The sequence below is a fragment of the Mirounga leonina genome, unplaced genomic scaffold (assembly GCF_011800145.1).
Source record: "Mirounga leonina isolate KUSES-001 unplaced genomic scaffold, KU_Mleo_1.0 Mir_168, whole genome shotgun sequence".
Classification (NCBI taxonomy): domain Eukaryota; kingdom Metazoa; phylum Chordata; class Mammalia; order Carnivora; family Phocidae; genus Mirounga; species Mirounga leonina.
Genome location: NW_023270426.1, coordinates 9,114,860 through 9,127,859, shown reverse-complemented (window position 1 = coordinate 9,127,859; position 13,000 = coordinate 9,114,860).

Below are 13,000 nucleotides of genomic sequence, written 5' to 3'. Positions count from 1 at the left end.
GGAAAATTAACATTTTGAAAATTCAGTAACTAACAATCTGACTTTTGAACATATTTTTAAGTATGACCAAGTTTTGGGCATTTCCTTCTTGTCTATCTACATTGGCAAGCATTTTTCCATTGAAACATATGTTTGGATGGACAAGTATTTTATTTGGCAGCAACCTAATTGTTTAAGTATAGATTTCAACATCAAATGTTTGCTCCATAAGCAAATGTTTTTCAAACAGAAGCATTTCTCACAATTGTTTCCTCAAACAAATGTTTATCTTGGAGCCAGCAGAGAAGGCCAAGCATTCCAAGAAATCTCTTCAAGACGTTCATCACGATGATTTCGTCACCTTCGAGAGTTTCTATGGGTCACATTCTCTCACAGAGTTTCATGGGTCGCTTTGCAAGGCTAGCCCCCAAAATGCTCTGTAAGACAAGTGCAAGAATTTTCAAGATGATTTTTTTTTTCTTGGTAGAAAGGGAGTGGAAAGAAATGCATGCTTAGCAATGTTTCATCTGCATAGATGCCATTTTACCTGTGATAGGATTTTTGGCACTATTTGTCTTCTGGTTTCCAGACACAGAGTTGTGAAAGCAGATGGCATGGGCCCCTCTGCTCCCTTCTCCCTGACAAAAAGGAGAGGCTCAAGCCCATGTGAATCTTGGAGTGACTGTGTATTGTGTGTATGAAGACAGAGGACCAGTGGGATTTGAAGAATCGGCGATGAGGTAGTCTGGCTGTGTATTACTGAAGTCTCTTTCAAGTGCAGGTAACAGAAATTAAATTCAACTAGTAATGGCTTTTTTTTTTTTTAAAGGATTTATGACTTACATATGAAAAAAAACCAGGTTATGGACTTTCAGGTATAGACGGATTCAGGGGTTCAAACAACATCATGAAGTCTCAGTATTTCTCTTGATCTCTTGGTTCGGTCTTCCTCTGTTCTGACTTTATTTTTTGAGAAAGAGAGAGAGAGAGAATGTGTGCGTGAGGGAGGGAGGGGGCATGGAGAGAGAGGGAGAGAGAGAATCTTAAGCAGGTTCTATACTCAGCCCAGAGCCCGATGTGGGGCTCAATCTAATGACCCTGAGATCATGACCTGAGCCGAAATCAAGAGCCACCCAGATGCTTCCCTCTATTCTGACTTTAATTTCATGCAAAATCTGCCATGTGGTTGCTCCCAGCAGCTCCAAGCTCACCTTATTCTTCTAGATAGCAATCCGAGGGGGGAAATTCAATCATTCCAATTGTTCCAACAAAAGTTCTGGTGTTGAGGGCCCCTGGGTGGCTCAGTCGGTTAAGCATCTGCCTTTGGTCCAGGTCATGATCCTGGAGTCCCAGGATCGAGCCCGCATTGGGCTCCCTGCTTGTGGGGAGCGTCTGTATCTCCCTCTGCCGCCCCCCCACCTCTCTGCTCATGCTCTCTCACTCTAGCTTATTCTCGCTCTCAAATAAATAAATAAAATTGTTAAAAAAAAAAAAAGTTCTGGTGTTGAGTCCTAACGAGCTAATTTGAGTCACCCAGCTATCCCTGAACTAATAATCATTGCAACAAAGGAAATGGAGTATACTGACTGGCCAAGCCTGGACATTAGCCCTAACCAAATCCAGAGACTGAGACTGGGATACCAAATATTTCAAAGAAAAACTAGGTGCTCTTACCAGAAGATTTGGGAATGAATGCTAAACAAGTAAATGTAGATGGCCCTCCCCTAGGATGGTTTTGCCTGTTAATAGCTACAGGTCCCTTTTTATAGGGAATATTGCCATTGACAAGCCCAGGCAGGTGATAGCAAATCTGTATTCCTTCATTGGATAATAGGCAGAAGTACTTGGCCTTCCATCCTGAAACCACCATAAATGTCTCCTAGGAGCAGAGCTGGAACTATCAAGTCATCCTGCGACGCACACCAGTACTTGACCAACCCAGCTCCCATTTGCACCCCGTTTCCCTATTCACTTTCGAGGATTGACTTAGAAGCAGCGGAGGAGGTATAAGCAGAAATCCTTGGGTGAAACTTTTAAGAAAGCTTTTAAGAAGAGAGAGCTTCAGTTGCCATGCCCTTTAGATTTCTGGCTTTAGTCTCATGCTCTTCCCCATTTCTTTCATCCTGGAACACAAACATCGTGAGGGGAGGTATAGAAGTCATCTTGCACTGCTGAGGAAGAATGTTACGAGCGACTCAGGGACAAGCGAGAATGCAGAGGGAGCCCAGGTCCCATGTGGAATCACTGAGCTACAATCCTAGCCTTGGATTGTCTGCCCCTAGCCTTCTTATTTTTTATTTTTTTATTAACATATAATGCATTATTTGTTTCAGAGGTACAGGCCTGTGATTCATCAGTCCTACACAATTCACAGCGCTCACCATAGCACATACCCTCCCCAATGTCCATCACCCAGCCACCCCATCCCCCATCCCTCCCACCCCCCACCACTCCAGCAACCCTCAGTTTGCTTCCTGAGATTAAGAGTCTCTTACGGTTTGTCTCCCTCTCTGGTTTTGTCTTGTTTCATTTTCCCCTCCCTTCCCCTGTGATCCTCTGCCTTGTTTCTCAAATTCCTCATATCAGTGAGATCATATGATACTTGTCTTTCTCTGATTGACTTATTTCGGTTAGCATAATACCCCCTAGTTCCATCCACATCGTTGCCCTCAGCCTTCTTGATAAGCAAGACAAATAAACCCTCTGATGGCGGCCAAATGCAATCTTAATACACAAACCTCGGAATCATCTGTGTAATTCACGATGTGGTTTACGGAAGGGTTTTATTAATGAGGCATAGCTGGTGACTCAATTTTTATTAATTATTCTTACTACCTAGGTGCTGAGCTCATGATTTTCATGTTTGACGAAGACATCCACTCTCTACAAAGGCAGTATAGCTGGACGGTAGAGTTAGTGGCTCTAAATCAGAACATTTGGATTCAAACCTAGCTCCAACACTGTAACTGGTAATCATGTGACCTCTGATAAGTTCTTTAAACTTTTCTTTGCCTCAAGGACCTCATCTGTAATTTCCTGGTGTCATGAGCATTTAATGTGCTAGTCCTGGAAAAATATTTACAACATAGAAAGTGCTCTCTATAGGTTCTAGCTTATTATGTACATTGCCTTTTAAAAATGTGCTTAAAATTCTATGACTCCTCCATTGTTGGTATTCTAGCGATAACTCCAGGTAATACACGGGGCTCAGCAACGAGCACATGGAATGAAGACATTGATGGCTAACTGTTCCAGCTCCTTGCAGTCTCGTTTCCCCCTCCCACTTCCATAGAGCACTTCCCAAATTATGCCACCAATATCCTTATTCAACTCTAGCTGAAAACCAAGGTTGATTATGTTTTTACCTCTAGTTATGAATCACACCCCATCCATGCACAGATGGCATTGTCAAGACAATCTGTGCCATCTCCGAGTTCCCCTTGACCACAGACCTCATATTTTCTCTCCCAACTTGATTCTAGTCACTTTTGAGAAATTTATTCCAATGTTTGGGCCAATCTCTTAAATGTACATTTACTTGCCTCGGCTGAATATATTTTGTCATTGACTGTAAGAAAAGGATGGATATGAAATCAATAATTATGACTGAGAACACATATATTTCACACAAAAAGAAATGCCTCGGGAGAAATACATGCCATTTTAGAGTCTATAACAAGTAGGCTTAAGTGGTAGGTCACTGTCTTGATCATTAGGACTCTCATCTTGGAGTTAATCGGCTACCTTACCACCTCCTCACCCCCAACTCAAGTACATGCTGTTTGCCAGGAAAAGGACTGAGTTTTAGGACAAAGGTAAACACTTTTAGCTAAAATTTATTGAGCACAGATTATGCACCAAGTAATGGGTTAAGTGCTTTTCATGTATCATTTCATGGAATTTTCATTTTGACATGAGTTACTTTTTAAGGGAAACATTTACATTATTTTATTTACAGTTTTACTACTTAAGAGTGCATCTCTAACTAATATCCTTCATTTCACCTGTTTCTGAATTTTATGAATAGAATCATGCCAAATGCTTTCTTTAGAATCTGGCCTCCTTTTGCTCAAAATTATAAAGTTAAGCTTTATTCACATTGTTGTATGTGACTTAGCTCACTGAATTTTAAGGTTATATATCATAAGAAAACATACCATAATTCATCCATTTTAAGTTGGTGGACATTTGAATGGTTTTTATTATTTGGTTATTATGAAAGATGCTGCTATGAACATTCCCGAACCTATATCTTGTTACATGTATGCATGAGATTCTGAATGGTACAGACCCATCAGTGGATTGGCTGGATCATGAGGTTTGTATATCTTAAACTTTGCTAGAAAGTACCAAACTGTTTTCTAAAACAGTTACATTAGTTTGTACTCCCACAAGCAAAGGAAGAGAGTTCTTGCTGTGTCATATTTTGTTAACCCTTGGAGTTGTTAGTTTTTACATTTTTTGGTCTATCTTGGCAAATTTTGACATTTCAGTATTAACTTACATTTCCTTGATTATGAGTTAAGCACCATTTCATAGGATCACTGGCTTTTTAGAGTTTCTCTTCTGGGTGGCACCTATTAATGACTTCTGCAAGATTTTATCTTGGGTTGTCTGATTTTTAGATCTTGATTTGCAACTTTTTTCCCCCCTCATGGGTTGTTCGTTTATTGTATGCACTGCAGATCAATCTTCTCCCCCTTCTGTGACTTTTATTTTCACTTTCTTGATAGGGCCTTATTTTAATATAAAATTTTAATCATTTTTGTATGATCTATGTTTAATGCTTCATTAAGAAATCTTTCCCTAGGGGGGCCTGGATGGCTCAGTCGGTGAAGCGTCTGCCTTCGGCTCAGGTCATGATCTCAGGGTCCTGGGATTGAGCCCCATGTCAGGCTCCCTGCTCAGCGGGGACTCTACTTCTCCCTCTCTCCACTCATGCTCTCTGTCTCTCTCAAATAAATACAATCTTAAAAAAAAAAAAAAAGAGAGAGAGAGAGAGAAATCTTTCCTATCCTGAAGTCACAAATATATTCTACTATATATTTCTTTTCTAAAAACGTTATTGGACTTCTATTTCCAGCCAAGATGGAATAACAGGGACTGAATTTACCCTTCTGTCCAACACAACTAAGGAACTAAAGAAAATATGTAAAAAAAACAGTTGTCAAAACATTGAACATCAGGCAGTGAAAGACCTTCATCTCTGAGAAGGGGGGGGAAGCAAAGGAGATGAGGTCTCCACCTGCCCCAGCCTACTGCCTGGAGACAGGAGGAAATCAAGTGGAGACCAGCAGACTTGCTGAGTTGAGACAGAGCCAAGATTTTGGGGAGTCCAAGGCAGCTAGAATCTGCAGAAGAGAGGACTCAGAAGACATAGAGAAGGCAGTCCAGAGATCTGCAGAGAGCCCCCTAGAATGTTCAGCAGAGTGCTGAGCAGTGCATGTGTACGGAGGGGTGTGTGTGTGTGTGTGTGTGTGTGTGTGTGTGACCGATTTCCCCTCCGCTGAGGAAATCAATGCTTCTAGTTTCTTAAATACCCTTCCTGAGACATTCTATGGATTATGTTCCCCCCTTTTTTGTCAAATGTTAGATGATACACACTGCTTTGTACCTTGGTTTTCTTTTTAACTTAAGAAATACAGCTTAGAGGGCGCCTGGGTGGCTCAGTCGGTTAAGCGACTGCCTTCGGCTCAGGTCATGATCCTGGAGTCCCGGGATCGAGTCCCGCATCGGGCTCCCTGCTTGGTAGGGAGTCTGCCTCTCCCTCCTCCCTCTCATGCTCTCTGTCTCTCATTCTCTCACTCTCAAATAAATAAATAAAAATCTTAAAAAAAAAAAAAAGAAATACAGCTTAGAAATTGTTCCAGATCTATAAATAAAGAGCTTTCTCAAAAATTTTTAATAACTGTATGGTCTAATCGTTAATTCCAGCAGTTCTCTGCCGATGGCCATTTAGAATGGTTCAAATCTTCGTTGTTACACATAACGGCGCAATTTTGCATATGTTCTTTTGCATATTCTGATGACTATTCAATAGTGTGGTGTCGCAGACTCACATGTGCTTTTTGAGAGCCATTTGTTAAAATTTCAGGACCCGTGAGCACTGGTTGATGTTAGGAGAATAGCTTGAAATTAACCACATGGAAGTATCTATACCATTAAAACTGGCAATGTCTATAGATAAAAGGCCCCATTCCCTTATTTGGGGGGACAGCTGGTTGTTAAGTATGTACAGCTTCTACTGAACACATTTCCAATAGTGGAATTGCTGATTCAAAGGCTATGTAGCACTTGTAATCTTGATATATCTAGCCAAATCACCTTCATGGATTTCTACTAGCAATGTATAAAAGTTATTCCTGAATTCTCACTAACAGTGTTATGAAAATTATTGATCTTTGCCACTTTGACCAGAGAAATTGGTTTCTCAATGAGGTTGTAATACTTGGACCACTTATTATTGAAAATAAACATCTTTTTATAGGTAGTTTTAAAATTTCTTTCTACAGGGGCACCTAGGTGACTCGGTTAAGTGTCAGACTCTTGATTTCGGCTCAGGTCAAGATCTCAGGGTCATGAGATGGAGCCCTGACTTACGCTCCATGCTGGGTGGAACCTGCTTAAGATTCTCTCTCTCCCTCTCCCTCGGGCCCCTCTCCCCATTCCCCACCCCCCTGCCGGCATGGGCACATTCTCCCTCTCTCAAGAAAACACAATTTCTTCTTATAAAAAACCTCTATTCATGGGGTGCCTGGGTGGCTCAGATGGTTAAGCGTCTGCCTTCAGCTCAGGTCATGATCCCAGGGTTCTGGGATCGAGTCCCGCATCGGGCTCCCTGCTAGGCGGGGAGCATGCTTCTCCCTCTGCCTCTGCCTCTCTCTCTCTCTCTGACTTTCATGAATAAATAAATAAAACATTTAAACAAACAAACAAACAAAAAAACCTCTATTCATTCCTTCAACTGTTTTCCCCTTTAAAATGTGGGATTTGTTATTATAATGGTTACTTGTAAAAGCTCCTAATATGTTGAGATTAGCCCTTGTTCTGGGATATGAACTGCCTGTATCTTTTCTCCAGAATATTGTTTGCTATTTAAATTTGTTACAGTGGTGTTTGCAATGCAGATTGTTCAAAACTGTTTTTATGCAAATGCATCAAGATTTTCTCTCGATGCTAGTGATGTGAAGCGTCTTTTTATGTGCTTATGGACCACTTGTATATTTTCTTTGGAGCAAATATCTTTAAAATCCTTTCCCCGTTTTAAAATTAGGTTGTTTGCATTCTTAATGTTGACTTCAAACTCTTTTTTAGGTATTCTGGATGCAAGTCTCAGATCTATAACACGCAAATCTTCTCTCTTATTCTGGGGGTTGTCTTTTTCACTCGCCTGGTGGTGTCCTTTGAAGCACAAACGTTTTAAATTTTAATGAAGCACAATTTATCTCTTTTTCTTTGTCACGGGGCTTTTGGTGTCATATTATGATCAAAACCACAAAGCTTTACTCTTCTCTTTTCTCTTAAGAGTTTTATCGTTTAATTCTTACATTTAAGTCTATAATCTCTTTTGAATCGGGTTTTTGGTTTTTTTATTTTTTTTAAGATTTTATTTACTTATTTGACAGAGAGAGGCACAGCGAGAGAGGGAACACAAGCAGGGGGAGTGGGAGAGGGAGAGGCAGGCTCCCCGCCGAGCAGGGAGCCCGATGCGGGACTCGATCCCGGGACTCCGGGATCATGACCTGAGCCGAAGGCAGTCGCTTAACCGACTGAGCCACCCAGGCACCCTCTTTTTTTTTTTTTTTAAAGATTTTATTTATTTATTTGAGAGAGAGAGAATGAGAGACAGAGAGCACGAGAGGGAGGAGGGTCAGAGGGAGAAGCAGGCTCCCTGCCGAGCAGGGAGCCCGATGCGGGACTCGATCCAGGGACTCCAGGATCATGACCTGAGCCGAAGGCAGTCGCTTAACCAACTGAGCCACCCAGGCGCCCTGAATCGGTTTTTTAATATGATGTGAGGTAGGGGTCCAACTTCATTGTTCTGCATGTGGAAAGCCAGTTGGCTGAGCACGCTCTGTTGAAAAGACTATTATTTCATTATTGAGTGGCCTTGGCATCCTTGTGGAAAAATCAACTGACCATAAAGGTGAGGTTGCTTCTGGATACTGATGCTAGCTCGCATCACACTGTCTTGATTCCCACAAATGTGTAGCAAGGTTTGAAACTGGGAGGTCTAAGTCTTCCAACTTCGCTCTTCTTTTTCAAGACTTTTTTCTCTTTATTATTCTAGGCTCTTTGGATTCTCACAGGAGTTTGGATAGGGAACCTCACCATGCCTGTCATTTCCACCACTTCCTGCATGAGGGGTTCTTTATGGGTAAAGGTAACATCTAGGTGTATCGTTATCGTGTGAAACCTGTGCACTGGCCGGAGCTAATCCAGCCGGGAATGAAAGCCTGACCCCGTCATAGCTATCTATCCACGCCTCAGTAGCCTTGCCCATGATCTTGGCCCCGAGGCACACTCGCAGGAGGTGGAATGGCTGACCAGTGAGATCTCTTCTCTCGGGGGGTGTGAATTTGGGACAAAGTCTTTGGGTCTTTATTTTTATTTTTATTTGTTTTTAAGATTTTATTTATTTACTTATTTGAGAGAGAGAGAGAGTGAGAGAGAGAGAGAGAGAGAGAGTGAGAGAGAGAGCACAAGAGGGATAGGGTTAGGGGGAGAAGCAGACTCCCCGCCGAGCAGGGAGCGTGATGTGGGACTCGATCCCGGGACTCCAGGATCATGACCCGAGCCGAAGGCAGTCGCTTAACCAACTGAGCCACCCAGGCGCCCAGTCTTTGGGTCTTTAAAAGCAGGTTCCTTGGAGGGGCGCCTGGGTGGCTCAGTCAGGTAAGTGTCTGACTCTTGATTTTTAGCTCAGATCATGATCTCACAGTCGTGAGACTGAGCCCCGTGTTGGGCTCTATGCTCAGTGTGGAGTCTGCTTGAGATTCTTTCTCTCTCCCTCTCCCTCTGCCCCTCCCCCTACCTGCACGCACACTCTCTAAAATAAATAAATAAATATAATTTTTTTTTTAAAAAAGAGGAGGTTCTTTGGAGGTAGAGAGCAAGAAACTGAGTTTCTCCTTAGTAGCATAGTAGAGGGGGGAGGAACGAAAGGATGCCAGCTGTTGAGGAACATATTGGCCTATCCTCTAAAGTTGTGTTGTTTCTTAAAGGATAGCACAGCTTTGGTTGGGCGGGGCTCTTTAAGGCATCCTGAGTGGAGTCTCCTTTTTTTCTGCCTGAAGTACCAACGCAAAGGTCTTTGGGGCTGCACAGAGGCTGTTCAAGCATTTCATGTGCTCATTTCAGCCCTTTCATTCAGATGAAAAAAAATGCGGCCCCAACACCTGAAGAGGGTGCCCTTTACTTGTGGCGGGTCTGTAGGTTCCTCGGGCACAGGCGCAAGAATGTCTGATCCTAGGTAGCAGTGCCTGGCACATAGTAGGACTTCAAGAGATATTTGCTCAATGAACAAATGCTGGATAAATAAACCGTGTCCCCTGTAATCTCTTCCTCTCCATTAGGGTCAGGCAAATAGGACCCCATCCTGCCTTCCTACTAGGAGCTGGCTGGGGGGTTGTCAGAGGTGAGTCCACAGGCGGGGCAGACGGAAGATGCGTCTCAGAGTAATTGCTGAGCTCCTTTCAGGACAGGTCAGTTCTGTGTGGTTTCTCGATGTTCTGTACAGGTGCATCGCTGTGGGCAGAGGGGGTCTGACACAGAGATCTGGGGTGTGGTGGGGAGACTGGACGAAGCCGGGCTGGGCTGGGCGAGCTCGCCCTATTCCTTCCTTTCCTCTCACTACTTCTCTCTACTCTTGCGCCCTCCCCTTCTTCTCCCACCACTGTCACTCTTATAAGGAAAGGGAACTAGATCTCATCAAAGACAGTTACATCTGTTCTCCTCTCCACCAAATACTTTACATTGCTTCTTTATTTTTTAACACTAAAAATGAAATCTTCCTTAGGGAATGCTAAGGAAGTCTTTCAAAAGCCTTATCTCCTCCCACTCTCCTTGTCAACCCTACTCTAGCCACACTGGTGTCTTCACTTTCCACAGGACACACAGGCATGTTCCCACCTCAGGACCTTTGCACTTGCTCTTTCCTCTGGCTGGAATGCTTTTCCCCCCGATATCCTCATGGTTCAGTCCCTCTTCCCTTTCTGGCTTTATGGAAATGTCACCTTCCCAGTAAGGCCTGCTTCCATTTCTCCTTTCTTGCTTATCCACCTTCCTTGCTTTATTTTTCTCCACAGTGTGTATCATCGTTTTATATAGTGTATGTTTTTGTTATTTATCTTGTTTATTATCTGCCTCCCACAAGAGAAGGTAAGCTCCTGGAGGGCCAGAATCTTGGCTTGTTTAGTTTCCTGCTCTTTCCCAGTGCCTAGAGCAGTGCCTGCCCTCGATGAGTGTGTGTTGAATTTTGAATGAATATGCGATGGGGTGAGGTGCCGAAGTTCTAGAGCTTTGTCTCCCACTGTGCTCTGTCATGCTTCCAGTGACCAGCTCTGAAATCAGGGACCATGCGGTCCCCGCCAAGTGGGAACAGACACGGGCCATGGGGTAACCACATGATGGCTGCCCAGTATGAAGGGCCACACACCAGCCCTTGAGTGGCTCGGTGCAAGTGACTGCATATGGAGCAATGAAACGAGGTGAAAACTGAATGGAGAATGTGTCCAGTTATGCAAAGTGATCAGCTGTGTCCCAACGGCGCGGCCATACAATTCTTTACAGATCCTGTGGCACAAAGGTCAAGGGTGGTGATGACGTGGGTGTTGGAATCCTAGGGAAGTCTCTGCACATGGTTGTTAAATAAGATCAAAGAAGGAATCTAGATAAAGACCAAACATTCCCCTCACCGCTCTAAAGTTGCCAGAGAGCTTATTGGGAGCACAAGGAAAGGAGGAAGTTGGATAAGTTATTTGATTGTCTGTGGCATCAACGTCTTTATCTTCAACTCTTTATCTGGATTGAAACGTGATATATGTGATGTACTGTTCAGGGTACCCCTCCACCATCAAAACTTGACGAATGGGGGGTAATACGACAGCGACGTGAGAAAGGAGAAGAATCCTTAGTGTTTCTCTAGACACCTAGCGAGGTTAGGAGAGGCTTTTGCTCTGAACCCTTCCCCCAAGGAACTGGGATTTGAAATGCTTGAAGCATGCCTGCTTGGGAAAGTGTGACGACCGGAGATCTGTGATTCCAAAGTGGGAAGCGTTGAAAGCTTAGACCGAGGCATACTGGTTTGAAGGATCCGTACTTTGTTCTAGAACTGGGTCATGAGCGACCCACGGTCTCTCTTCTTGGAGCATGTTTGTACTCTTGGTGGAGCATGAGCTTCTGTGGGCTGTTTTCTTAACTATAAAAACCCAGGCAGTTTTACAAGGCATGGAATTGGAACAGTCATCTCATGCACCTTGCGTCAAGCCATCTCTACACGTTTATGAGATGCTTTACATCCGAACATGCACCTGGGATCTCGAAGGTTCCAATCATGATTAACTTGCAGCTCCCGCTCTCCTTGGTGTAAGGTCCACAGAGCAGGACTGGCTGCTGGGTGGAGGCATGAAACCCACCCTAACACAGGAGCGGAGGTACCAGCAGAGGCTGCTGGGCAGTGAGAGGAACAGATGTGTCATTCCGCGGGGCAGCCTCGAGAGAGGAGGGACACCATGGGAAGGAAGGGAGCTCGTCCAATTAGCAGAGGAGGTGAAATCTGTCTCTCTCGCTCACATGGGGTATTCCCTCATTCAACAAGCATGCGGCTGAGTGCCATCCTTGTGCCAGGCAGGCTATGCTGTATACTACAGGGGGTGCCAAGATGAATAGGGACAGTACGGGTGTGCAAGATGTGCACAGTCTACTAAAGCCCAGGGTACACTGCACCAAGGGATCTGGCACATTCTTTCAGAGGCATCGAAGCAAATCAGGAAAACTAAGTGATACATAAGGCATTTGGCTCATGACACGGTGAGAGCTGGATGGGGCAAGAATATACCACATGTAAGAAAACGTAAAATTTAACAATACACATAGGGAACGGTGTAAGATGAGACTCCACAGGTGAGGGTCTGACTTAAACAAGTCGAGAGGAAAATGCAGAAAGTAATTTTTTCAAATTCCTCCAGTCGAAAAATCAAATCACTCAAGTAATATGTATTCAACTTAACCCATTCGTATAAAGATGGATTTTTTAAATTAATTTTTTAAAGATTGATTTTTTACAACTAAGGTGGAGAAGAATTTCTTCTTTCTAAAGAACTCTCCTAATAACAGTGATGGCAAGAAGTGGCTCTGGAGAGTTGTGTTTTGTTTATTCATTTTAAGTAAACTCTAGCCCAATGTGGGGCTTGAACTCACAACCCTGAGATCAAAAGTTGCACGCTCTACTGACTGAGTGGGCCAGGTGCCTCAGCTCTGGAAAGTCTTAAGGTTCCCCAATTTCCATCAGAAACTCTGACCCCTTAACCCCTATTCATGTAAAGAAATGGACTTTCCCCCACTCTGGTAAAAGAGCCATGCCAACGCAGTTTCCAGACGAGGCCCCTGGCCCGACCCCCACCCCATCTTTTGCCACCACACTGTGGCACCTGAGACTTTTCCCGTATGGATATTCCAGTGACGTTTAACTTTTGATCATGCCTTGGCAAGAGCACAGAGGTGGAGATTTTGTGAGAAGTAAAAGGGGGTGTCGATGGGTTAAATAGTGACCCCCCCCAGGTCCCCAAGTGCATGTCCTCTAGAAACCTCACCCTGGGATCATATTTGGAAATAGGATCTTGGCAGAGGTAAGTATTTAAGATAAGGTCATATTGGATTAGGATGGGTCCTAAATCCAATGGCTGATATCCTCCTAAGGAGGCCACCATAGAGCCACAGACACACGGGGAAGTCCGCCATATGAAGATGGAGGCACAGACGGGAGTCCGGCTGCCAAGAGCCACCGAACACCAGGAACCAG